Source organism: Schistocerca serialis, chromosome 1, assembly GCF_023864345.2.
Source record: "Schistocerca serialis cubense isolate TAMUIC-IGC-003099 chromosome 1, iqSchSeri2.2, whole genome shotgun sequence".
Lineage (NCBI taxonomy): Eukaryota > Metazoa > Arthropoda > Insecta > Orthoptera > Acrididae > Schistocerca > Schistocerca serialis.
The window spans coordinates 1,170,640,048-1,170,665,845 of record NC_064638.1 but is presented as its reverse complement, the minus strand read 5'-3'; the positions used below and the strand labels follow the sequence as shown (position 1 = coordinate 1,170,665,845).

The 25,798-nt window shown below is 46.1% G+C and overlaps 1 protein-coding gene and 1 non-coding gene across 2 annotated transcripts in view; both read right to left on the bottom strand.

The window, feature by feature from the left end:
• LOC126418540 (tRNA-dihydrouridine(16/17) synthase [NAD(P)(+)]-like) overlaps positions 1 to 25,798 on the bottom strand; it is a 253,050-nt gene that overhangs the window by 93,875 nt on the left and 133,377 nt on the right. The window lies entirely within an intron of this gene.
• Trnat-ugu (transfer RNA threonine (anticodon UGU)) lies at positions 20,446 to 20,520 on the bottom strand. The gene has a single exon. It is a non-coding gene; the product is annotated as a tRNA-Thr (tRNA).

Genomic DNA, 25,798 nt, shown 5'->3' with positions numbered 1-25,798 from the left:
ATTAGTGGAAGAACGTGCAGAGAATGATTTCAACACCTTAAGAACGGTGATTTTGATGTCGAAGACCGGCATGGCGGTGGAAGACAGAAAGTTTTCGTAGCTACTGAAACAGACGAAGACAGTCACAGGACATCATTATCGAAAGCAAGTGATGCGGTCGAGCCAAGCACTGAAACACAAACGGCCACAATACAGCGGTAGACAGATAAAGGTAGTTTTGCAGCAGGTCAGTGCTCGACCCCATGTCGCAAAACTCGTCAAAATATACATGGAAACGTTCTACATATGTTGCTCTCTCTGACTACCACCTTTTTCGATCAGTGGTATACAGTCTGGCTGCCAGCTCTTCCGATCGTATGAACAAGTGCAAAATTTAATCGATTCATGGATACCCACAAAAGACGCCCAGTTCTTCCGCCACAGGATTCATGTGCTATTCGAAAGATGGGAGAATGTTGTGGCCAGCGATCAGCAATACTATGAACCATAATTTTTTTGTAAGTTTTTGACAGTAAAGCCACGGACTTCGAGAAAAAACGCCGAAACAAAATTGTTGACCTAGTACAAGTGCTGGACGTCAGTTTATGGGATGGAGTTCCATGCCTGTTGCACTTTGTCCGTCAATACAACGGCGGATAATGCTGTTTGTGGATGAAACTGGAGTTGGATGAAACTGGAGTCATCGTTCGATGACGTCCCATTTGTGCTCGACTGGAGACACATCTGGTGATCCAGCAGGCCAAAGCAACGTGTCGACACACTGTCGAGCACGCTTGGATTTAAACAGCGGCATGTGGGCGAGCATTAACCTGTTGGAACACATCCCCTGAAATGCTGTTCATGAATGGCAGCAAAACAGGTCGAATCACCAGACTGCCGTACAAAAATGGTTGAAATGGCTCTAAGCAATATGGGAATAAACATCTGAGGTTATCAGTCCCCTAGACTTAGAACTACTTAAGCCTAACTAACCTAAGGACATCACACACATCCATGCCCGAGGCAGGATTCGAACCTGCCACCGTAAAAGCAGCGCGGTTCCAGACTGAAGCGCATAGAACCGCTCGTCCACAGCGGTCGTCACTGACGTACAGACTTGCAGTCAGGCTGCGGGTGATAACCACTAGAGTGCGCCTGCTGTCATACAGGGTGTTACAAAAAGGTACGGCCAAACTTTCAGGAAACATTCCTCACACACAAAGAAATAAAATATGTTATGTGGACATGTGTCCGGAAACGCTGAATTTCCATGTTAGAGCTCATTTTAGTTTCGTCAGTATGTGCTGAACTTCCTCGATTCACCGCCAGTTGGCCCAATTGAAGGAAGGTAATGTTGACTTCTGTGCTTGTGTTGACATGCGACTCATTGCTCTACAGTACTAGCATCGAGCACATCAGTACGTAGCATCAACAGGTTAGTGTTCATCACGAACGTGGTTTTGCAGTCAGTGCAATGTTTACAAATGCGGAGTTGGCAGACACCCATTTGATGTATGCATTAGCACGAGGCAATAGCCGTGGCGCGGTACGTTTGTATCGAGACAGATTCCCAGAACGAAGGTATTCCGACAGGAAGACGTTCGAAGCAATTGATCGGCGTCTTAGGGAGCACGCAACATTCCAGCATACGACTCGCGACTGGGGAAGACCTAGAACGACGAGGCAATTCTTCGTGCAGTTGACGATAACTCTAATGTCAGCGTCAGAGAAGTTGCTGCTGTACAAGGTAACGTTGACCACGTCACTGTATGGAGAGTGCTACGGGAGAACCAGTTGTTTCCGTACCATGTACAGCGTGTGCAGGCACTATCAGCAGAAGATTGGCCTCCACGGGTACACTTCTGCGAATGGTTCATCCAACAATGTGTCAATCCTCATTTCAGTGGTTGGTTGGTTGGTTTGGGGAAGGAGACCAGACAGCGTGGTCATCGGTCTCATCGGATTAGGGAAGGATTGGGAAGGAAGTCGGCCGCGCCCTTTTAGAGGAACCATCCCGGCATTTGCCTGGAGTGATTTAGGGAAATCACGGAAAACCTAAATCAGGATGGCAGGACGCGGGATTGAACCGTCGTCCTCCCGAATGCGAGTCCAGTGTCTAACCACTGCGCCACCCCGCTCGGTCATTTCAGTGCAAATGTTCTCTTTACGGGTGAGGCTTCATTCCAACGTGATCAAATTGTAAATTTTCACAATCAACATGTGTGGGCTGACGAGAATCCGCACGCAATTGTGTAATTACGTTACCAACACAGATTTTCTGTGAACGTTTGGGTAGGCATTGTTGGTGATGTCTTGATTGGGCCCCGTGTTCTTCCACCTATGCTCAATGGAGCACATTATCATGATTTCATACGGGATACTCTACCTGTGCTGCTAGAACATCTGCCTTTACAAGTACGACACAACATGTGGTTCACGCACGATGGAGCTCCTGCACTTTTCAGTCGAAGTGTTAGTACGCTTCTCAACGACAGATTCGGTGACCGATGGATTGGTAGAGGCGGACCAATTCCATGGCCTCCACGCTCTCCTGACCTCAACCCTCTTGACTTTCATTTATGGGGGCATTTGAAAGCTCTTGTCTACGCAACCCCGGTACCAAATGTAGAGACTCTTCGTGCTCGTATTGTGGACGGCTGTGATACAATACGCCATTCTCCAGGGCTGCATCAGCGCATCAGGGATTCCATGCGACGGAGGGTGGATGCATGTATCCTCGCTAACGGAGGGCATTTTGAACATTTGCTGTAACAAAGTGTTTGAAGTCACGCTGGTACGTTCTGCTGCTGTGTGTTTCCATTGCATGATTAATGTGGTTTGAAGAGAAGTAATAAAATGAGCTCTAACATGGAAAGTAAGCGTTTCCGCACACATGTCCACATAGCATCTTTTCTTTCTTTGTGTGTGAGGAATGTTTCCTGAAAGTTTGGCCGTACCTTTTTGTAACACCCTGTATAAAATTGCAGCCCAGACCGTATCTCCACGTGCAGGTCCCGTGTGTGTAGCCCTGCAGGCCCTCGACTGACCTCCTCCTAATCGACACAGGGTATCACTGGTACCGACATAGAATCGTCTTCCATCTGAAAACACAACAGACCTCGACTCTGCCCTCCAAAGAGCTGTCGCATGACGCCACTGAAGTCGGGAATGGCCGCTGTCTGGTGTCAGTGGAATGCACGGCACAAGACGTCTGGCTCTGAGCTCCCTTGGAGTAACGGATTTGTAACAGCTCGTTGTGCCACTGTGGTGCCAACTAGAGATGGGCAAAACTGTTCTTTTCAGAGATTGGATCAGAACTGTTCACTCCCTGAAATGAATTAGCTCTTTTTCATGACTCACCACTCATTTACAATAGAAAATAAATGGAAGGCACATTGTCCTTTAAACTTGGTTTATTCCAGTACTACACCTGTATTTTGATCTTATTTGATCCTATTTTTAAGTAACACAGATAATGAGTAAGAATTTTGTATTGTTTATTGAAATTTCCACGATATGACAAAGTTTTTGATTATTGATTTATTTTGCACTATCGTGGTTTTTTCGGTGATCGGAAAATGTTGTAACTTGAGATTTACATTAACAATATATTTGGCTATAATGTATTAAAATTTCATTAACCTCATACAAATTCATCGCAAGCCATATATTTTTAAAGTGAACGTTTCCTTCCGAAGACGCCTAAAATCGCAAAATCCGTACCAGAATAAGAAAAAAACTATAAATTTGACTGTAAAACGAAAGTGCTGCATATAGCCTTACGCAGAATAAAACAAGGAAAATATTGGTGTATCACATTTTGCGATACGTTTATCGGTTCGCTCGTAATTAAAGCGTAAATTCGAGTGTCCATAATAAAAATCCTATAGTAAGAGGAGTCATCAGGAACCTAATCTAATCAGTTTAAACAAATAAAAATAAAATAAAAACAATTGATGTATACATAACATAATAATGTAATATACATAGCGGTATTACTACGAAGAACAATATCCAGTAGGGACGAACTCCGATGCAGAGGCGCTGAGTCGAGCGGGTCGAGCCGCGAGCTGTATTACTGCGTGAGCTGAGACCGCAGAGACCAGAGTGACACCTGAGTCGCTTTGCTCAACGCTCTGGCTAGAGTCGAGACGGTGGGGTGAGCGTTGAGCGGGCGAGTTCCGAGGGTGGGGGGAGCGGTGAACTCACCCGCTCCGAAACAAATAGTCCGTTCCCTTGCGAGCAGGTTGTTGCAAGTAGTTCCTATGTTATCCGCTAGGTGGCTCTCTGTCCTGTTGCTCGCATCAACTGCCCAGAGGGCAGGACGTGCGACTGAAACGATCGCCGACAGAGTGCGATGCGAAGCTCCGCCAGACACTGCGCGCGGCAGACGACGCACATGGACGGCACGGCATATGTGAAACACAAAATCCAATGGGGCACTGCACAATGCAGGCAGCCAAGGTAGAAGCAGGGCAGAGGCCGGCGCTGGCTGTGTTGTGTGGCGTCCAGTGTGCTCTGACCAGCAAAGGCCCCGCTGATCGTCTCTCTCTCTCTCTCTCTCTCTCTCTCTCTGCTGTGAGAAACGTTTGGAGCTACCGTTCTTTTTTTCTGAATCACTGATTGTTCACTCCTTTGAAAGATTCAACTCTATGAATTAGTTCAAGAGCGCATCCCCCATCTCTAGTGCCAACTGCTGCTCGGATTGCTGCTGCAGCTGCAGTGCGACGCGCCACAGCCTTACAACGAACACGATGGTCTTCCCTCTCGGTAGTGCCACGTCGCAGTTCGGAGCCCGGTCTTCTCTGCGGTTGCACATTATCGTGACCACCGCTGCCAGCAATCATGTAGAGTGGCTACATTCCTGACAAGTCTTTCTGCTGTATCGCAGAAGAAACGCCCAAATTCTCGTAGCCCTATTACACAACACCTCAAATGAGGTGTTGCTGATTGCTCTTTACAGGTATTCTTGACTAAAATCAACTGACGATGTCCAATCTCGAAGGCAAATGACGCTCAGGACCGCTACAGCGTGTATTTAAAGTAAACCTGATCTGCATCCTCATAATGGCGCTACTAGCGCCTCTCTTGTGGGACTGTCGCGGAGTTTGAATAGACACCATGTTTCAGGTGTTGCAAGACTCCTTCTTGGTGTTGCGATTTTCTTCGGTCGCTGTATTAGGGTAGGCGAGTGCTGTGCGCTTTGGGGACCGACACCTTAGCCAATTCCAACAAACTAAAAAAGTAATTTCAAACATTTTCTAATCTTTTCCTCCCTTATACAGGGTGGTCCATTGATAGTGACCGGGCCAAATATCTCACGAAATAAGCATCAAACAAAAAAACTACAAAGAACGAAACTCGTCTAGCTTGAAGGGGGAAACCAGATGGCGCTATCGTCGGCCCTCTGGATGGCGCTGCCATAGGTCAAACGTATATCAACTGCGTTTTTTTTTAAACAAGAACCCCCATTTTTTATTACATACTCGTGTAGTACGTAAAGAAATATGAATGTTTTAGTTGGACTACTTTTTTCGCTCTGTGATAGATAGCGCTGTAATAGTCACAAGCGTATAAGTACGTGGTATCACGTAACATTCCGCCAGTGCGGACGGTATTTGCTTCGTCATACATTACCCTTGTTAAAATGGACCGTTTACCAATTGCGGAAAAAGTGGATATCGTGTTGATGTATCGCTATTGTGATCAAAATGCCCAACGGGCGTGTGCTATGTATGCTGCTCGGTATCCTGGACGACATCATCCGGACCGTTCGCCGGATAGTTACGTTATTTAAGGAAACAGGAAGTGTTCAGCCACATGTGAAACGTCAACCACGACCTGCAACAAATGATGATGCCCAAGTGGGTGTTTTAGCTGCTGTCGCGGCTAATCCGCACATCAGTAGCAGACAAATTGCGTGAGAATCGGGAATCTCAAAAACGTCGCAGTTGAGAATGCTACATCAACATCGATTGCACCCGTACCATATTTCTATGCACCAGGAATTGCATGGCGAAGACTATGAATGTCGTGTACAGTTCTGCCATTAGGCACAAGAGAAATTACGGGACGATGACAGATTTTTTGCACGTGTTCTATTCAGCGACGAAGCGTCATTCACCAACAGCGGTAACCTAAACCGGCATAATATGCACTAATGGGCAACGGAAAATCCGCGATGGCTGCGACAAGTGGAACTTCAGCGACCTTGGCGGGTTAATGTATGGTGCGGCATTATAGGAGGAAGGATAATTGGCCCCCATTTTATCGATGGCAATCTAAATGGTGCAATGTATGCTGATTTCCTACGTAATGTTCTACCGATGTTACTACAACATGTTTCACTGCATGACAGAATGGCGATGTACTTCCAACATGATGGATGTCCGGTACATAGCTGGCGTGCGGTTGAAGCGGTACTGAATAGCATATTTCATGACAGGTGGATTGGTCGTCGAAGCACCATATCATGGCCCGCACGTTCACCGGATCTGACGTCTCCGGATTTCTTTCTGTGGGGAAAGTTGACGGATATTTGCTATCGTGATCCACCGACAACGCCTGACAACATGCGTCAGCGCATTGTCAATGCATGTGCGAACATTACGGAAGGCGAACTACTCGCTGTTGAGATGAATGTCGATAGCCGGCAGGTTCAAATCCTGCCTCGGGCATGGATGTGTGTGATGTCCTTAGGTTAGTTAGGTTTAATTAGTTCTAAGTTCTAGGCGACTGATGACCTCAGAAGTTAAGTCGCATAGTGCTCAGAGCCTTTTGAACCATTTTTGAATGTCGATACACGTATTGCCATATGCATTGAGGTTGACGGACATCATTTTGAGCATTTATTGTATTAATGTATTATTTACAGGTAATCACGCTGTAACAGCATGCGTTCTCAAAAACGATAAGTTTACAAAGGCACATGTATCACATTGGAACAACCGAAATAAAATGTTCAAACGTACCTACGTTCTGTATTTTAATTTAAAAAACCTATCTGTTACCAAATGTTCGTCTAAAATTGTGAGGCATATGTTTGTGACTATTACAGCGCCATCTATCACAAAGCGAAAAAAGTGGTCCAACTAAAACATTCACATTTTTTTACGTACTACACGAATATGTAATAAAAAATGGGGGATCCTATTTTTTAAAAAACGCAGTTGATATCCGTTTGACCTATGGCAGCGCCATCTAGCGGGCCAACCATAGCGCCATCTGGTTTCCCCCTTCAAGCTAGACAAGTTTCGTTCTTTGTAGTTTTTTCGTTTGACGCTTATTTCGTGAGATATTTGGCCCGGTTACGATCAATGGACCAACCTGTATGCTTGATTTCAATTGCGTAACACATTAACTTACTTGTGAAGTAATCAGTTGTTTTACACGCGGGAGTCCGACTCTTTATAGAAGCCGGGGGGGGGGGGGGGGGGGGATTCTCACTGGTTATACACAGTGATATACCGAGCCCAGCACAGGTGCGGCTGCAGAAAGAACCGCACTCGCGTAGTGTGTGCCGAACATTGGCGGGCGGCCTGGCGGTTACAGATGTGGGAAACAGAAGCTGCAGACCTCGCGGGTCGATAGAGGCGCGGGCGGACGTTCGTAAATCCGTCACCACGGCTGCGGCCGCCGCCGCCGCCGCCGCCGCCGCGCTCAACAGGCGCCGCCAGCGCCGGCTGGCGGGCTGCCAGGGCACTTACGTTCATTAGCGCGGGCGCGCGCCGGCTCAGAGCGCGGACCAAAGCGGCCCGCAACTCGCCTCATTAGCGGCGACGTCATTAGCATCGCAGACAGGCACTTGTCTGTCCCCCTGCTGTGTGGCAGCAGAACTAAACAGTACGGGGCGTTCCGAAACCACGTGGGCGGAGCGCGCTCGATACTGTTCCGCGCTGTCTCCTAATGAACAAAACGGGAGAGAACACAGTATCCAGCCGGCTCTGCGACTAGATCGATTAGTTCCTAGCAAACAGAATACATAACGTCCTGATTAAAGGGATGCTGCGTGTTTAGTGTTGTTTACCCGGTCTTGTATGGTATACACTGACCAACCGGAACATTATGACCACCGACCTGCTATCGACAGAAACCTGTCCAGGCGATAGTAGTGTCACCTGGCGAAACAGCTACTCAGACACACGCAAGTGCATGCCGTATCAGTGAGTGTGCTGTCCGTGTGTAGAATCGGAAGGCGTACGATCTAGCTGAGTTTGGCCGAGTGCAAACTGCACGACTTGTCAGGTGTTCGCGAACTTCTGTGGTAAGTGTCTTCCGCACGTGGCGAAACCAAGGTGAAACCACGTCCAGACGTCGTGGGGTTGGGCGGCCAACCCTCATAACTGACGTCGTACGAAGTAGGCTGGGCAGAATGGTAAAACAGGACTGGCGGCGAACTGTGGCGGTACTTAAGTTTAACGCCGGGCAGAGTACAAGTGTGTCTGCACACCCAGTGCACCGAACACTGCTAATGATGGGCCTCTGCAGTCGACGACCCATGCATGTGCCAATGTTAACACCACGACATGGACAACTACGAATGAAATGGGCACGTGACCATCAGCACTCGATGTCGATCACTTGTAGAAGTTTGGAACGCGTATTACGTTCGAGTATAATGACTTTTCTGGAGGCTACAAATCTACTCTGCAAGATTCAGTATGGGTTTCGAAAAAGACGATCGTGTGAAACCTAGTTCACGCTATTCGTCCACGAGACTCAAGAGGGCCATAGACACGGGTTCCCAGGTAGATGCCGTGTTTCTTGACTTCCGCAAGGCGTTTTTTGATACAGTTCCCCACAGTCGTTAAATGAATAAAGTAAGAGCATAACGACTATCAGACCAATTGTGTGATTGGATTGAAGACTTCCTAGATAACAGAACGCAGCATGTCATTCTCAGTGGAGCGATGTCTTCCGAAGTAAGAGTGATTTCTGGTGTGCCGCAGAGGAGCGTCGTAGGACCGTTGCTATTCACAATATACATAAATGACTTTGTGGATAACATCGTAAGTTCACTGAGGCTTTTTGCGGATGATGCTGTAATATATCGAGAGGTTGTAACAACGAGAAATTGTACTGAAATGCAGGAGCATCTGCAACGAATTGACGCATGGTGCAGGGGATGGCAATTGAATCCCAATGTAGACAAGTGTAATGTGCTGCGAATACATAGAAAGAAAGATCCTTTATCATTTAGCTACAATACAGTAGGTAGCAACTGGAAGCCGTTAATTCCATAAATTATCTGGGAGTAGGTATTAGTAGTGATTTAAAATGGAATGACCATATAAAATTAATCGTCGGTAAAGCAGATGCCAGACAGATTCATTGGAAGAATCCAAAGGAAATGCAGCCCGAAAACAAAGGAAATAGGTTACAGCACACTTGTTCACCCACTGCTTGAATACTGCTCACCGGTGTGGGATCCGTACCAGATATGGTTGAAGGAAGAGATAGAGAAGATCCAACGGAGAGCAGCGCGCTTCGTTACAGGATCATTTAGTAGTCGCGAAAGCGTTACGGAGATGATAGATAAACTCCAGTGGAAGACTATGCAAGAGAGACGCTCAGTAGCTCGGTACGGGCTTTTGTTAAAGTTTCGAGAACATACCTTCACCGAGGAGTCAAGCAGTATATTGCTCCCTCTTACATATATCTCGCGAAGAGACCATGAGGATAAAATCAGAGAGATTAGAGGCCACACAGAGGCATACAGACAATCTTTCTTTCCACGAACAATACGAGACTGGAGCAGAAGGGAGAACCGATAGAGGTACTCAAAGTACCCTCCGCCACACACCGTCAGGTGGCTTGCGGAGTATGGATGTAGATGTAGATGTCGATGTAGACGCTGGCGCAGCGGCAGAGCATTGTATGGTCTGATGAATCCCGATATCTTCTTCATCATGCCAATGGGAGGGCGCGAATCCTTCATCTTCCAGGGGAACAGCTCCTCGGCACCTGCACTGTGGGGCGGAGACAAGCTGGCGGCGGCTCCATCATGTTCTGGGGAACATTCACATGGGGATCCGTGGGTCCAGTGGAGATCCTGCAGGGCACCTTGACGGCCAAGGAGTACCGTACTTTGGTTGCGGCCTACATACAACCGTTCGTGACGATCATGTTCCCGGACGGCAGTGGCATATTTCAGCAAGATAATGCCCCATGTCTCAAGGCCGGAGTGTGAGGGAGAGGTTCAAGGAACAAAGTGGCGAATTCCAGTTGAGGTGCTGCTGCCCCCCCCCCCCCCCAACTCGCCAGATATGAACCAGATCGAAGACTTCTGGGATATGACTGTGGCGTCAGAGATAATTGCCCCTCTCCCCCGAATATACGGGAATTAGGTGACTTGTGTGGCTGCAGATGTGGTGTGGTGCCGACTCCCTCCAGCGACTTACCTAAGCCTCATTGCTTCCATGCGGTTAGCTGTGCCAAAGGTGGACATACCGACTATTAGGCAAGTGGTCATAATGTTCTGGCTGATCAGTATACAGGGTGTTACAAAAATGTACGGCCAAACTTTCAGGAAACATTCCTCACACACAAAGAAAGAAAATATGTTATGTGGACATGTGTCCGGAAACGCTTGATTTCCATGTTAGAGCTCATTTTATTACTTCTCTTCAAATCACATTAATCATGGAATGGAAACACACAGCAACAGAACGTACCAGCGTGACTTCAAACACTTTGTTACAGCAAATGTTCAAAATGTCCTCCGTTAGCGAGGATACATGCATCCACCTTCCGTCGCACGGAATCCTTGATGCGCTGATGCAGCCCTGGAGAATGGCGTATTGTATCACAGCCGTCCACAATACGAGCACGAAGAGTCTCTACATTTGGTACCGGGGGTTGCGTAGACAAGAGCTTTCAAATGCCCCCATAAATGAAAGTCAAGAGGGTTGAGGTCAGGAGAGCGTGGAGGCCATGGAATTGGTCCGCCTCTACCAATCCATCGGTCACCGAATCTGTTGTTGAGAAGCGTACGAACACTTCGACTGAAATGTGCAGGAGCTCCATCGTGCATGAACCATATGTTGTGTCGTACTTGTAAAGGCACATGTTCTAGCAGCATAGGTAGAGTATCCCGTATGAAATCATGATAACGTGCTCCATTGAGCGTAGGTGGAAGAACATGGGGCCCAATCAAGACATCACCAACAATGCCTGCCCAAACGTTCACAGAAAATCTGTGTTGGTAACGTGATTGCACAATTGCGTGCGGATTCTCGTCAGCCCACACATGTTGATTGTGAAAATTTACAATTTGATCACGTTGGAATGAAGCCCCATCCGTAAAGAGAACATTTGCACTGAAATGAGGATTGACACCTTGTTGGATGAACCATTCGTAGAAGTGTACCCGTGGAGGCCAATCAGCTGCTGATAGTGCCTGCACAATCTGTACATGGTACGGAAACAACTGGTTCTCCCGTAGCACTCTCCATACAGTGACGTGGTCAACGTTACCTTGTACAGCAACAACTTCTCTGACGCTGACATTAGGGTTATCGTCAACTGCACGAAGAAATTTCCTCGTCCATTGCAGGTGTCCTCGTCGTTCTAGGTCTTCCCCAATCGCGAGTCATAGGCTGGAATGTTCCGTGCTCCCTAAGACGCCGATCAATTGCTTCGAACGTCTTCCTGTCGGGACACCTTCGTTCTGGGAATCTGTCTCGATACAAACGTACCGCGCCACGGCTATTGCCCCGTGCTAATCCATACATCAAATGGGCATCTGCCAACTCCGCGTTTGTAAACATTGCACTGACTGCAAAACCACGTTCGTAATAAACACTAACCTGTTGATGCTACGTACTAATGTGCTTGATGCTAGTACTGTAGAGCAATGAGTCGCATGTCAACACAAGCACCAAAGTCAACATTACCTTCCTTCAATTGGGCCAACTGGCGGTGAATCGAGGAAGTACAGTACATACTGACGAAACTAAAATGAGCTCTAACATGGAAATTCAGCGTTTCCGGACACATATCCACATAACATCTTTTCTTTATTTGTGTGTGAGGAATGTTTCCTGAAAGTTTGGCCGTACCTATTTGTAACACCCTGTATGACGCTGCGTACATATTAAGCCAACGAACGACGGCCAATCGCTTTGTAGCAGATCTGCTCAGTGTTTACGGACGACAATTCGGAGCCAACAAAGCGTTTCGCCTTGGTTGCTACTGCGTCTGCTGGCGGTAACATCCAGGCGTCTGCGTTTGGTTGGCGTTGGGACCCCTCTCCTACTGAGGACGCCAGGTCGAATGTTCGTTGGCTCAGTATAGGTGGTGTAATCGTCAGCATATCCGCCTAGTAAGCAAAGAAGACCCCGGTTCGAGTCCCGGTGGCAGCACAAATTTTAATTCACTTCTTCAGCTTCCAGTGTTGTCGTAGTCTTTATTTACATCTTTACGCCTTGAACGAGAAACAAACAAAACTGGGTGTGGCTATTTGCTTTCTGCTGCGGTACAGCTCTCCCAAAGGAGGTGTCATCCTAGGAAATGTTAGGGCCTACACAATTCAATAGCAATTCGAAACCTGCAGCTTCCATTCGGGAAAAAAATTATGAAATAGCCCATTTTCCAATTCAGCTTTGAGGTAGACAATTTTCTTCCACCGCTCTGCTTGCTCCCTACATTTTAAAACAGAGGTCGCCTGACAGCGTCGTTTATTGTCTTTTTTTTTTTTTTTTTTTTTGTGATCAGCTTCTTGCAGTAAAATAAATGCTGCACGTGAGACGACAGCTACATCCTCTTCTTCTGTCATAATCTCGGCCGATGAAACTATAATTAAAACGCTACTTTACAACAATAACAAAACTGGAGCAACGTCGACAAGTTATGAGAGTCAGGGCAGAATCCCTTTGCCGCACACTCTTCGTTTGGTGAGGATGAGAAGCCGAACGCCAGTGCATCGGTGCAAACGTTCGGCCGAAACCAGTGTCTCCCTTCGTTTACCTTCGTTGGTCTAGTGTCTACACGCCTTAAGGGGCATGAACAGGGTCAGATGTTGAGCGGCCACTGTCAAGGGAAACACCGCGTACACGTGTGAGGCAGCGTTATCAGCAACTGAGTTTGAAAGGGGCCTCATTGTGGGTCCAAGTTTGGCTGGCTGGGTCGAATCGTGCAGTATTTAGGTATGTGGAGCATCCGCATGTAACACTGGCCCGATTTTGCACTGCGCGGGAATGACACACACGCAAAATCACCGTAAACGTTCCAACAGACCACATCTGAGCACCGAAAGGGAGGATCGTCATACAGTGCACCAACCGCATCGTGGCCCTTCACATCTGTGCCTGCGAGCTGCGAGCAAATAATGGGCTTCGTGTCACCCCATTCAATTGGTCGGAGACCAGGAGTAGCCGGACTATGGATTTATCGTACCAAGCGTAGGCTGCCGTTAACACCGCAACACACATCGCTGCATTTCCAGTAATGCCGTGACGGAGAAGCATGGACAATGCACGGATGACCTTACCTGCCATAGTGTGTACGGCCAACAGCGAAGTACCGACGAGGAGGTGTCACGGTATGGGGGTATTTTTCGTGGTTAGGGCGTGATACCCTTGTTTCGCTTATGAATACTGTGTATGTGGAAGGATATGAACACATTTAACAGCACTGTGTACAGTACTGGGACTGTTCGGAGATGATGATGGATAGTATCAGCATGACGATACACCCTGTCATAAAGAAGCAACTGTCATGCAGTGGACGATACACCGAGATGACAAATGTCGTGGGATAGCGATATGCACATTCACAGGTGGCGGTAGTATCGCATTCACGAGGTATAAAAGGGCAGTGAATTCGCGGAGCAGTTATTTAAACTCAGATGATTCACGTGAAAAATTTTCCGGTGTGATTATGGCAGCACGACAGGAATTAACAGAGGATGTCAAATTAAACACCTTTCAGCCGTCAATTTTCAACCTTATTTTACTGGGCAACCAGTTTCAGCTTTTTACTACGCCATCTTCAGGCTCCTGACCGACATGTAGGAATGATCTACCTAGCTTGTGACCAAAACAAGGGCCAGCAATACTGGTATTTGTTACGATTGAACTGGTCGCTGCAACAAATATCTTCTAATACCAGTATTGATGGCCTCTGTTTTGATCACAAGCGAGGTAGATTATTCCTACACGTCGATCAGGGGCCTGAAGATAGCGTAGTAAAAAGCTGAAACTGGTTGCCCAGTAAAATAAGGTTGAAAATTGACGGCTGAAAGGTGTTTAATTTGACATCCTCTATCGAACAGCCGAGTCCCGCAACCATCGCTAAAAAGATGGCCATGCAGGAAATTAACAGACTCTGAGCGTCTTCTGTAAAAGGTCGCCAATTTTGGAGATTTTGTGTTCGTTTATATGTGGCATGCTTCTTTCGTTGTTTCTGCAACACTTACAGAAAGTACTCGCAAGTAATTATCAGGCAGTAACTTTCAGCGAAAATTCGTCCTCAGTGTAAACAATTCTGCGAGTACTATCTGAGAGTACCAAACTGTCAGAGACTGAAAAACTTTCGCATGTATGCCAGTACGTACACGCACTGCTAGGCCCCTGCATCCTTGGTCAATCCCGCTGCACACACGACATCTGCGGCCTGCGGGTTGCCGCCACTTGCCCGCAGGCGCTCCTCCGTCTGACAATGAGACAGTTAACGCGTTTCATCAGCAAACTGCGTGTTTGGTTTCGGTGCTGATTGTAAACACTCTGTTTACAGACTTGATGTTAGCAGGCATCACCTGGGACCGCTACCATCGTTCATAGGCAGTGCGCGCAGCAACAACGGCAGAGATGCTATCTGGGACTAGCTTGCGACGGCGGGTGACGTGAACTTGCGGATATTTCTCCGCCGCAGTGTACTTGAGCCATGGCGCAGCCACCAGCGGCCTGTGACTGAGCCTTGCACGGTACAGGAGATAACAGGGGAGCGTATAACAGAAAAACGGCCCATTAAATCTTTGGAAGTTTGAGACATGGCAAAAAGAAGGGGAAACATCTGATAAGGGCCATCGGGTCTTCTTCTTCGTCCCCAACTTCCGGGAACAGTTGAGGCTGAGACACATTGACCCAAGCTGCGGTGCGGTACACTTCCTTACGGGCCATGGCCAATGCCCTGCACACCTGCATCGCTTTGGCCTTATCCAAAGTGAAACACCTAAATGCGTGGAACGTGGGCCCCTGTAAACGTAACACTACAAGAGCGGTGACAGGAATCGAATACACTGGGTAAGCTTTAAGAAGCCAGGAAATGTCAAGAGCGCTACACGAGACTTTTAAGAAGCAGTGACCATATACAATAATACGTTTGTCTGCATGACCATCTTCCGCAGCAGTTGTTAAAATCAGTTATTACTGCTTTCCCGTCTTGAGCTTCCTTGGAATTTAATTAAAGAGAATTTTATACCAGATGCGTTCCGCTTCTATTTATAAAGGACCTTCCGTGGTTATTCTGCAAATTGGATGCATATGTTTCTACATTTTTGTTTGTTATAGATTACAAACAGTGTTCTGTTTATAAGGCTGGAGTGTAAGTTACTTACGGTGTTCCTCTACATATTCTCCAAACCACTGCTTCTTCCCTCCCTAGTAGCAGCGGTTGATGTCGAAAGGCTTAGTTTTAAATACGCACTTCGCAGTTTTTGTCATTCTGCAGCATTTCTTGGGCTGCATTTTGGTTTTTTACACTTCAACTTTGTAAATCGAACAGACATGAAAACTGTAATACTGTTCAGAGCGACAAACATACATAGCTTCTATATTAAAAAACTAAAAACCCGCCTCGATTGCGAAAAAAGCACCTAGTGTTAACCTAGGTTTCGGCGTAGATAACTACACCTTCTTCAGAGGCGGGTTTTTAGTTTTTTAATATATTAACCAATGATTGCTGACGCACTGCGATGTTGAAGGTTCTTAAATACATAGCTTCAGTTCGATTTACAAAGGTGGTTCAAATGGTTCTAAGCACTATGGGACTTAACATCTGCGGTCATCATTTCCCTAGACTTAGAACTACTTAAACCTAACTAACCTAAAGACATCACACACATCCATGCCCGAGGCAGGATTCGAACCTGCGACCGTAGCAACACCGCGGTTCCGGACTGAAGCGCCTAGAACCGCTCGGCCACAGAATCCGGGCACAAAGTGAAACCAAGCAAGGTGGCGCAGTCGTTAGCACACTGAACTCTCATGCGGGCCGACGACGATTCAAACTCGCGTCGGTGCATCCTGATTTAGGTTTTCCGTGATCTCCCAAAATAGCTTCAGGCAATTTCCTCGATGGTTCCTTTGAATGGGTACGGCCGTCTTCTAACCCCATTCTTCCCTAATCGGATGGGACGGATGTCCTCGCTGTATGGTCCTCTCCCCCCAAATCAACCAACCAACCAATCAACCAACGGGCTAGGTTTGTGACTGAATACAGGACTTCCTTGCAGATAAATCACAACACATCATTCTTGGAGGAACAATATCGACAGGTAATTTTGGGTATACCCCAAGGGAATGTTACACGGCAACTACTGCTTACCGTCTATGTTAATGACCTGGTGGACAACGTTTGAGGCACAGTCAGGCTATTCGCGGACGATGCGGTTTGTCTACGGGGAGGCAGCAAAGCCAGGACTCTGTACTGGAATGCAGGAAGACCTGCATAACATCGACGATTGGTGCAGAGTCTGGCGGTTCACCGAGAACGTAGACAGATCCCGGGTGTTTCAAACTGAATGTCGGGGTTTTTAGGCTTTGTAGCATTTATTACACTGAACTTAGTTATGAATAATACATCAAATGAAAGGGCAACTCAAAAAGTTTTTCTTACAAGTGTTCTATGTGAGCACCATTCGCCACACATCGAATAGATACGTGAGTTCTTCCCAAGTCTTGATCAGCGTGTCTGGAGTAACTGTTGCAACAATGCTGTTTCTACAGTCGGGTAGATCGGCTGGTAGCGGAGATACATACACATGATCCTTTATGAACCCAGAGAGGTAAAAATCGCATGGCGCCAGATCGTGTGTGAACGTGGGGGTTATGCAAAAAAGCTCTCTCATCTGGCTCCTTACGACCAATCCAGCGGTCGGCTGGATTGGTTGGCTGACGAGTCGCACGAGTGACTTCTCATCATATCCCACATGGTTGGAGACAACTTCGGAGATCCCACACCTCTTGCAGAGCACGTTGAGTTACACGTGCAGTGTGTGGGCGAGTATTACCCCGTTGGAACAAAATATCAGCTTCCTGCTGCAAGAACGCCTAAAGGACGGATCTAGTAACGTTCTGCACATACCGAGCGCCGTGCTGTGGTAGCTGTACGACACTGCTGCCCTTACAATATGCCGAGCCCGCATCTCGTGGTCGTGTGGTAGCGTTCTCGCTTCCCACGCCCGGGTTCCCGGGTTCGATTCCCGGCGGGGTCAGGGATTTTCTCTGCCTCGTGATGGCTGGGTGTTGTGTGTTGTCCTTAGGTTAGTTAGGTTTAAGTAGTTCTAAGTTCTAGGGGAATTATGACCACAGCAGTTGAGTCCCATAGTGCTCAGAGCCATTTTTACAATATGCCGATTCTGGCCGGCGCCCGTTCTACGGGAGTGAGAATGTTCACGTGACCACTGATACCAACGTCATTGTACAACTGACGCGGCACGTCCAACTTGGGTGGCAGTTCTCGAAAGGGCCATCCCGCCACTCAGAATGCCACAATTTTACCCCTTTCAAACTCGCTCTGTTGGCTGTAGGAAGCAAGAGTGCATCTCCGTGGCTTGGTTGCCTTCTTGCTTTACACGTACGCACTACACTAAGTCTTCCAGCTGTGAGCATTTCCTGTTAAAGTGTGGACATAGACGGCGCTCTGTTAGCTGTGCTACTACCGTATCTGTTGGCCGACGATGCTCAAACCATTGTAAATAGATCGGCTATACCTCAGTTGGCAAATGCTGCCATCGGATCAAACTCGAAGTCGTCTTTCCAGGTGTACTAATTTTTTTGCCGGCTGCGTATACAGGGTGTTACAAAAAAGGTACGGCCAAACTTTCAGGAAACATTCCTCACACACAAAGAAAGAAAATATGTTATGTGGACATGTGTCCGGAAACGCTTACTTTCCATGTTAGAGCTCATTTTATTACTTCTCTTCAAATCACATTAATCATGGAATGGAAACACGCAGCAACAGAACGTACCAGCGTGACTTCAAACACTTTGTTACAGCAAATGTTCAAAATGTCCTCCGTTAGCGAGGATACAGGCATCCACCCTCCGTCGCATGGAATCCTTGATGCACTGATGCAGCCCTGGAGAATGGCGTATTGTATCACAGCCGTCCACAATACGAGCACGAAGAGTCTCTACATTTGGTACCGGGGTTGCGTAGACAAGAGCTTTCAAATGCCCCCATAAATGAAAGTCAAGAGGGTTGAGGTCAGGAGAGCGTGGAGGCCATGGAACTGGTCCGCCTCTACCAATCCATCGGTCATCGAATCTGTTGTTGAGAAGCGTACGAACACTTCGACTGAAATGTGCAGGAGCTCCATCGTGCATGAACCACATGTTGTGTCGTACTTGTAAAGGCACATGTTCTAGAAGCACAGGTAGAGTGTCCCGTATGAAATCATCGCGGTGAATCGAGGAAGTACAGTACATACTGACGAAACTAAAATGAGCTCTAACATGGAAATTAAGCGTTTCCGGACACATGTCCACATAACATCTTTTCTTTATTTGTGTGTGAGGAATGTTTCCTGAAAGTTTGGCCGGATCTTTTTGTAACACCCTGTATTGTGGAGGTCGTGATTCCAGAAATTTCATCACTTTGTTTACGGGCCTCCAGTGGCAAAGCATAACTTGTTTTTCTTCGCAGACAGCAAGAAAGCGCCTTTGGCTGTCTACCAGAAGATGAGCATACTTCCCAAGCAGGCGTTTCGTGGAGTTCTCAGTAACTGCTTTGGGAGGACGCAATGGTGTTTCTACTTGAGTTAACGTCACCTCTATGACCTCGCCTCCGATGGGCCGCTATACTCTTAACCTTCCATCCTACTCGTTTCAGTCCCGAGTGCCACTTGCCCTGGAACAACCCGTATTACGTTATTACGCTGACCCGACAGTGGCGGTTTCAATGCAGCACGACCTTGCTCTTTATTTATGCGTTCGCGTGACAATTCGATACGCCGAAAAAATATTCTCACGCACAGTGGAGGGTCAGGATCCCTCGCGTTCGTGTTAGCCTGTTCCGATACGTAGCGAAGCCTTGAATTCGATTCCAGGAGGCCTGCCTAATTACCTCTTTGAATGCTGTTCCCTTTGTCCACATTCGTAGAACGACTAGTACTTTGTACCCGAGTTTCCTCCACACGGAGTTCAGTCAGACGGGATGCCTTAAGCACGCCATATTAACAACAAGTGGTGTAGAAAACGACCAGCACGTTCGATTCTCACATCTGACGCTACTTTGCGGAAACTGTAGTCTGTTCCCTCTTTTTCGCATCACACACCAGCAAAGAAGACAGTGGAAACACGCGTGAACGAGAATGCACAATTCTTAAAGGTGTACGTAGCCCTACATACCACACAAGTAGGTATAATTAGCAAAGGTAACTGCACACTTTTAATCGCGTCTCCCATTTCTCTTCTTTTAGCGTAACAAATGCGCCATCTTTGCCGTACTGAGCATTGCGGCAGTAGATTGTCTGATCAGTGGCGCCTCGTGAGTATACGTTCTGGGTGTTCACAGATTTTTATATTCAGATAAATTTGAGAGCGTTAAATTAATAGCATCTGCTGTGTAACAGTTATGCTTATCAAGAAGTTTGTACAATTAAAGCCACTGCGAGTAGTAATAAAAACAGTAATAATAATAATAATAATAATAATAATAATGATATGCATAAATTGGCCTACAAAAGAAAGACTTGTTTTGTGGAAATTTGCTGTTTTGTACATAATTAAGTACAGTTTAGGACAATAAAGAAATAATGTGTAAGCTTTCGTAACTCTCCAAAAAATGGTTCAAATGGCTCTGAGCACTACGGGACTTAACATCTGAGGTCATCAGTCCCCTAGAACTTAGAACTACTGAAACCTAACTAACCTAAGGACATCACACACATCCATGCCCGATGCAGGATTCGAACCTGTGACCGTAGCGGTCGCGCGGTTCCAGACTGAAGCGCCTTTAACCGCGTGGCCACACTGGCCGGCTCGTAACTCTCCATTCGCATTATTGTGTAAGAGGGAGTTTTCGTGCTTTTCCAGTTTTTCGGACAAATGAGTGAGATCCCTAACAGATTTATTAATTCACGAATTTACTTCGGGGTGAAAATTGGATATTCTTAAGCTACACCCAAGCAACAACTTGTGTTAACTGTACACTTCCTTGATAAATGAAATTACAATTAAATCAATACCATTAGCTGCTGACGGGCGTTGATATATATCAACGGGGACAGTTGAAAATGTGTGCCCCGACCGGGACTCGAAGCCGGGATCTTCTGCTTACATGGCAGACGCTCTATCCACCTGAGCCACCGAGGGCACAGAGGATAGAGCGACTGCAGGGATTTATCGCCGGCACGCTCCCCGTGAGACCCACATTCTCAACTTATAGTCCACACACTACATTCGTAGTGGCCCTGCCATTATACCCATTACTCGCGGCAGACAATCTACCGAGTCCTGCAAGAGTTCAGGCATATCGCGTGCGTCCGCACTGAAGGAGGTCATCAGCCGGTGAGCCTTAAACGATATGAAGATGGCTTCTGTTCTCACCGGCTGATGACCTTCTACAGATTTGCCTGAATCTTACGGGACTCCGTGGACTGTCTCCCGCGAGTAATGGGTATAATGGCAGGGCCATTACGAATGTTGAGAATGTGGGTCTCACGGGGAGCGTGCCAGCGATAAATCCCTGCAGTCGCACTATCCTCTGTGCCCTCGGTGGCTCAGATGGATAGAGCGTCTGCCATGTAAGCAGGAGATCCCGGGGTCGAGTCCCGGTCGGGGCACACATTTTCAACTGCCCCCGTTGATATATATCAACGCCCGTCAGCAGCTAGCTAATGGTATTGATTTAATTATAATTTCATTCTAGATAACTGCACGGTCACCAAAGGCATCTGTTCTTTCGGACATGTCCGAAAGAACAGATGTCATCTTCATATCCTTGATAAATGTTCGCTTGTAGTCACTCTCTCACTCAAAGGATCTGTTCTCGCAGGCCCTAGATCCTTTGCGGCTAACTCTTCCTGGTAATTTACTTTTGTGTTTCTAGAATGAGTTTTTAACTCTACAGCGGAGTGTGCGCTGATGTGAAACTTCCTGGCAGACTGAAGCTGTGTGCCGGACCGAGACTCGAACTCGGGACATTTGTCTTTCGCGGGCAAGTGCTCTACCGACTGAGCTGCCCAAGCACGATTCATGATGCATCCTCAGAGCTTTTCTTTTCTGTTGGCATTTAAAATAGATTCAACATAGTCCATGTTTACATTCCACATGAAAGCCGAGTCCACACAGTAGACAACCAACTCCAAACACAAAGTGCCGTTTGTGGAAATGATTAAACTCCAGTAGTAACGTCCACCAACTTGATCACTTGACTGGAATACAAATGAGGCGCTGAGATCCATGAGGTCCTACAGCACACCGCCGTCGATCCCACATTTAAGTGAATATCAGGGGAGCAAGTGATGCTGCTTTTCGTGAATCTTCATACACACAATGTGGGCCTACAGCAGAGATAAACCTGACTCATCATAAGATCAACGGATTTCAGAAGCTTATATAAATGCTACAGTGTCACAATCGACGCCGATGTGCTTTAGACCCTTATTAATCTCAGCGCTTCAAATGGATTACTGCATGATAAAATTCATTGCTTAATATACTATAACACATTCACAAACCCACAAAATGAGGTTTACTGTCAGTACAACTTTAAAATATACTGACGTCCGATCTAATTTTACTACAGCATATAGTGAGTGAATTAGCATATCTGAGGAGTGTGCTGTCATCTAGCAGGATTTATGCCGAGCAGTGATCTCTATACAACCTGGATGTAGAAGTATGGTCTCTGAGTATAGAACTGCAGCGTGTCTGCAAATACACGTGCTTTGCATCGGCCGCCATATTGTAGTTTGGCAAACAAATTTCCATCGGTCTGCATGTGATAAAGAATTGCAGACAGATTTCTTGTTTTGAACTTTATGTCAATAAATGATGTAATAGGCTGATGAGGGAGCGGAATTGGAAAGTATTTTCTTTTCGTGTTTCAGTGATATTTCATAGCAGCCATTTTGTAGTTTGGCAAGATATGAAATATGAGCATCTATGGCTGGCACGATCAGATAGATGAAGTTCAACATCCAGGTAGTATAGAGATCACTGATGCCGAGCGAACGGGAATGTAAGTCTGCCGCACTGTGCTACCACCTGGTGGCACCGACGTGAACTTCCAGGGGCTATCTGTGTACATCATGAACTGTGGACGTTGTTTATCAAATCCGTATGTATCTGACCCGTGAAGCGATTACATGTATGCGCAAAAAGCTCCTTAAAACGTCCAAACTGGAGGGTTGCTCGCGAACCTGATGCCAAATTTCACGGAGTCTAGAGGAGCAGTGGTAGTTTTAAGTGCCGTATCTTGGAGACTGCAGTATCCACGTTATGTTTAACAGCGTTCAAAGAAAAATAAACAATAAATAAGTCAGGGCGCTGACGTGCTCTTACACAGCAACCGCCACTGAGTCTGACGCAGAAGTATACATGTTTACTCTTAAGTGAGGTAGAGCTTCGTTGCACTAAATAACTGCTAAGTTCCTGTTTTTACAAGGTCGTCTCCGTGGCCTGAAAAAATTTTAGTTACAATGAACCGTCGTTATTTAACACAAATTCTGTGGACTTAGCGGACACGTTTTATAGCGAGTGAGTGGCGTGCCTGCGGTACTGTTAGAAAACTTGGTCGTTTCTCCAGCTTTACTGCTCGGCAGAGCAGTCATTCTCGACATAAAACAAGTAGCGACGCACGTAATAAACTTACTGCTGCGTATAAACACCGCTCGCAGCTGCACAAATTGGTTACCGTACCTGGGGACCTAATTTTCAATACCGGAGCAAATAAAACGTTGGGAGCTACTCGACTACATACGAAATAAGTTACTGCACCAAGTTAACAGTTCCACTCATGTACGATCAATACAGCTAGCTAGCTGCAAGTGTGCCGGAACTGATCGGCGAGACAGGAGGGCGCGAAAAGTTCTCTCTGGAGGAAAGTCGAGTAGTATGGGGGCTGAAAAGCAAACGGGAAAGAACGTTCTGGAAATACATTACCACATATTCTCTTGTAGCCTATCTTACGTGAATTGTTGCTTTAAATAACTTAAGAGTCTTATGAAATGAACGAAGTAGCTTCAAGTACGAGAAGAATCACCGCCCGAATTAAAGGTAAACTATAATTTGAACGAAATTATTAACTGTCGTTCTGCGAACAGATTTCTCTGAGCATGAACAAATCGGCGTATCCACCGTACTGGTTAGCAAAAAACATAGAGTTTACTGTAAAGTAAGCTCCAAACGAAAATCAGTGTCTATTTATACTGATGAGAATGTGAACTCGAAAAAGGAACACGTCTAAGTAAGTAGATTTTGCAACTTACGTCACGTGCGCGTCAAACCAAAGAAAGACCCAGTTAGTACAGTTTATGCATTCATAAACTGAGTACGAGAAAGAAAGATAATCTTATTAAATCTCTCTGACGGAATAAACTAGTTAGTGATTAAAATCTTAGGCAGTTCACCAAGTGACGTGGGAAAGGAAACTACAATAGTTTTAAAAATATGTTCTCTTGACAGAATCATTCTATATTCCTATGTTGTTGTTGTTGTGGTCTTCAGTCCTGAGACTGGTTTGATCCAGCTCTCCATGCTACTCTATCCTGTGCAAGCTTCTTCATCTCCCAGTACGTACTGCAGTCTACATCTTTCTGTATCTGCTTAGTTTATTCATCTCTTGGTCTCCCTCTACGATTTTTACCCTCCACGCTGCCCTCCAATACTAAATTGGTGATCCCTTGATGCCTCAGAACGTGTCCTACCAACCGATTCCTTCTTCTAGTCAAGTTGTGCCACAAACTCCTCTTCTCTCCAATCCTATTCAATACCTCCTCATTAGTTATGTGATCTACCCATCTAATATTCAGCATTTTTCTGTAGCACCACATTTCGAAAGCTTGTCCAAACTGTTTATCGTCCATGTTTCACTTCCATACATGGCTACACTCCATACAAATACTTTCAGAAACGACTTCCTGACACTTAAATCTACACTCGATGTTAACAAATTTCTCTTCTTCAGAAACGCTTTCCTTGCCATTGCCAGTCTACATTTTATATCCTCTCTACTTCGACCATCATCAGTTATTTTGCTCCCCAAATAGCAAAACTCCTTTACTACTTTAAGTGTCTCATTTCCTAATCTAATTCCCTCAGCATCACCCGACTTAATTCGACTACATACCATTATCCTTGTTTTGCTTTTGTTGATGTTCATCTTATATCCTCCCTTCAAGACACTGTCCATTCCGTTCAACTGCTCTTCCAAGTCCTTTGCTGTCTCTGACAGAATTACAATGTCATCGGCGAACCTCAAAGTTTTTATTTCTTCTCCATGGATTTTAATACCTACTCCGAATTTTTCTTTTGTTTCCTTTGCTGCTTGCTCAATATACAGATTGAATAACATCGGGGAGAGGCTACAACCCTGTCTCACTCCCTTTCCAACCACTGCTTCCCTTTCATGTCCCTCGACTCTTACAACGGCCATCTGGTTTTTGTACAAATTGTAAATAGCCTTTCGCTCCCTGTATTTTACCCCCGCCACCTTCAGAATTTGAAAGAGAGTATTCCAGGCAACATTGTCAAAAGCTTTCTCCAAGTCTACAAATGCTAGAAACGTAGGTTTGCCTCTTCTTAGTCTAGCTTCTAAGATAAGTCGTAGGGCCAGTATTGCCTCACGTGTTCCCATATTTCTACGGAATCCAAACTGATCTTCCCCGAGGTCGGCTTCTACCAGTTTTTCCATTCGTCTGTAAAGAATTCGCGTTAGTATTTTGCAGCCGTGACTTATTAAACTGATAGTTCGGTAATTTTCACATCTGTCAACGCCTGCTTTCTTTGGGATTGGAATTATTGTATTGCTATATATTATATTATATTGCTATAAACTGATTGAATGGAAATAAGTAGTGTTACTCGTAAACGTGAGTGTGTTTGTAGCTGCCATTAAAGCAGCAAACCGTAGTTTTGTGTTCCTACAGGACCAGATGCACAAACATATAAAACACAGAATAATTTTTTTTTTTAAATCTGCAGTGAAATGTGCACTGATATGAAATTTCCTGGCAGATTTAAAATGTGTGCCGTACCGGCCTCACAGCTTTACTTCCGCCAGTACCTCGTCTCCTATCTTCCAAACTTCATAGAAACTCTCCTGCGAACCGTGCAAAACTAGCACTCCTGAAAGAAAAGATATTCCGGAGAGATGGCCTAGGCACAGCCTGGGGAATGTTATCTGAATTAATGAACGAAAGGTCCAGAGTTCGAGACTCGGTTGAGCACACTGTTACATATACATCACAATCGAAAGAAAACAGATTTTGTAAAATGATGATATGACTCACATCATACTGATAGTGCATCAACGGCTTCTTCCTGAAAAGGAACGACACTTATAAATCGTCATCATTATCATCACCATCTTCGTTAATAACATAATAAAAGTCCTATCGCTATTGAGCTGCATAAGACACCTAGGAAAA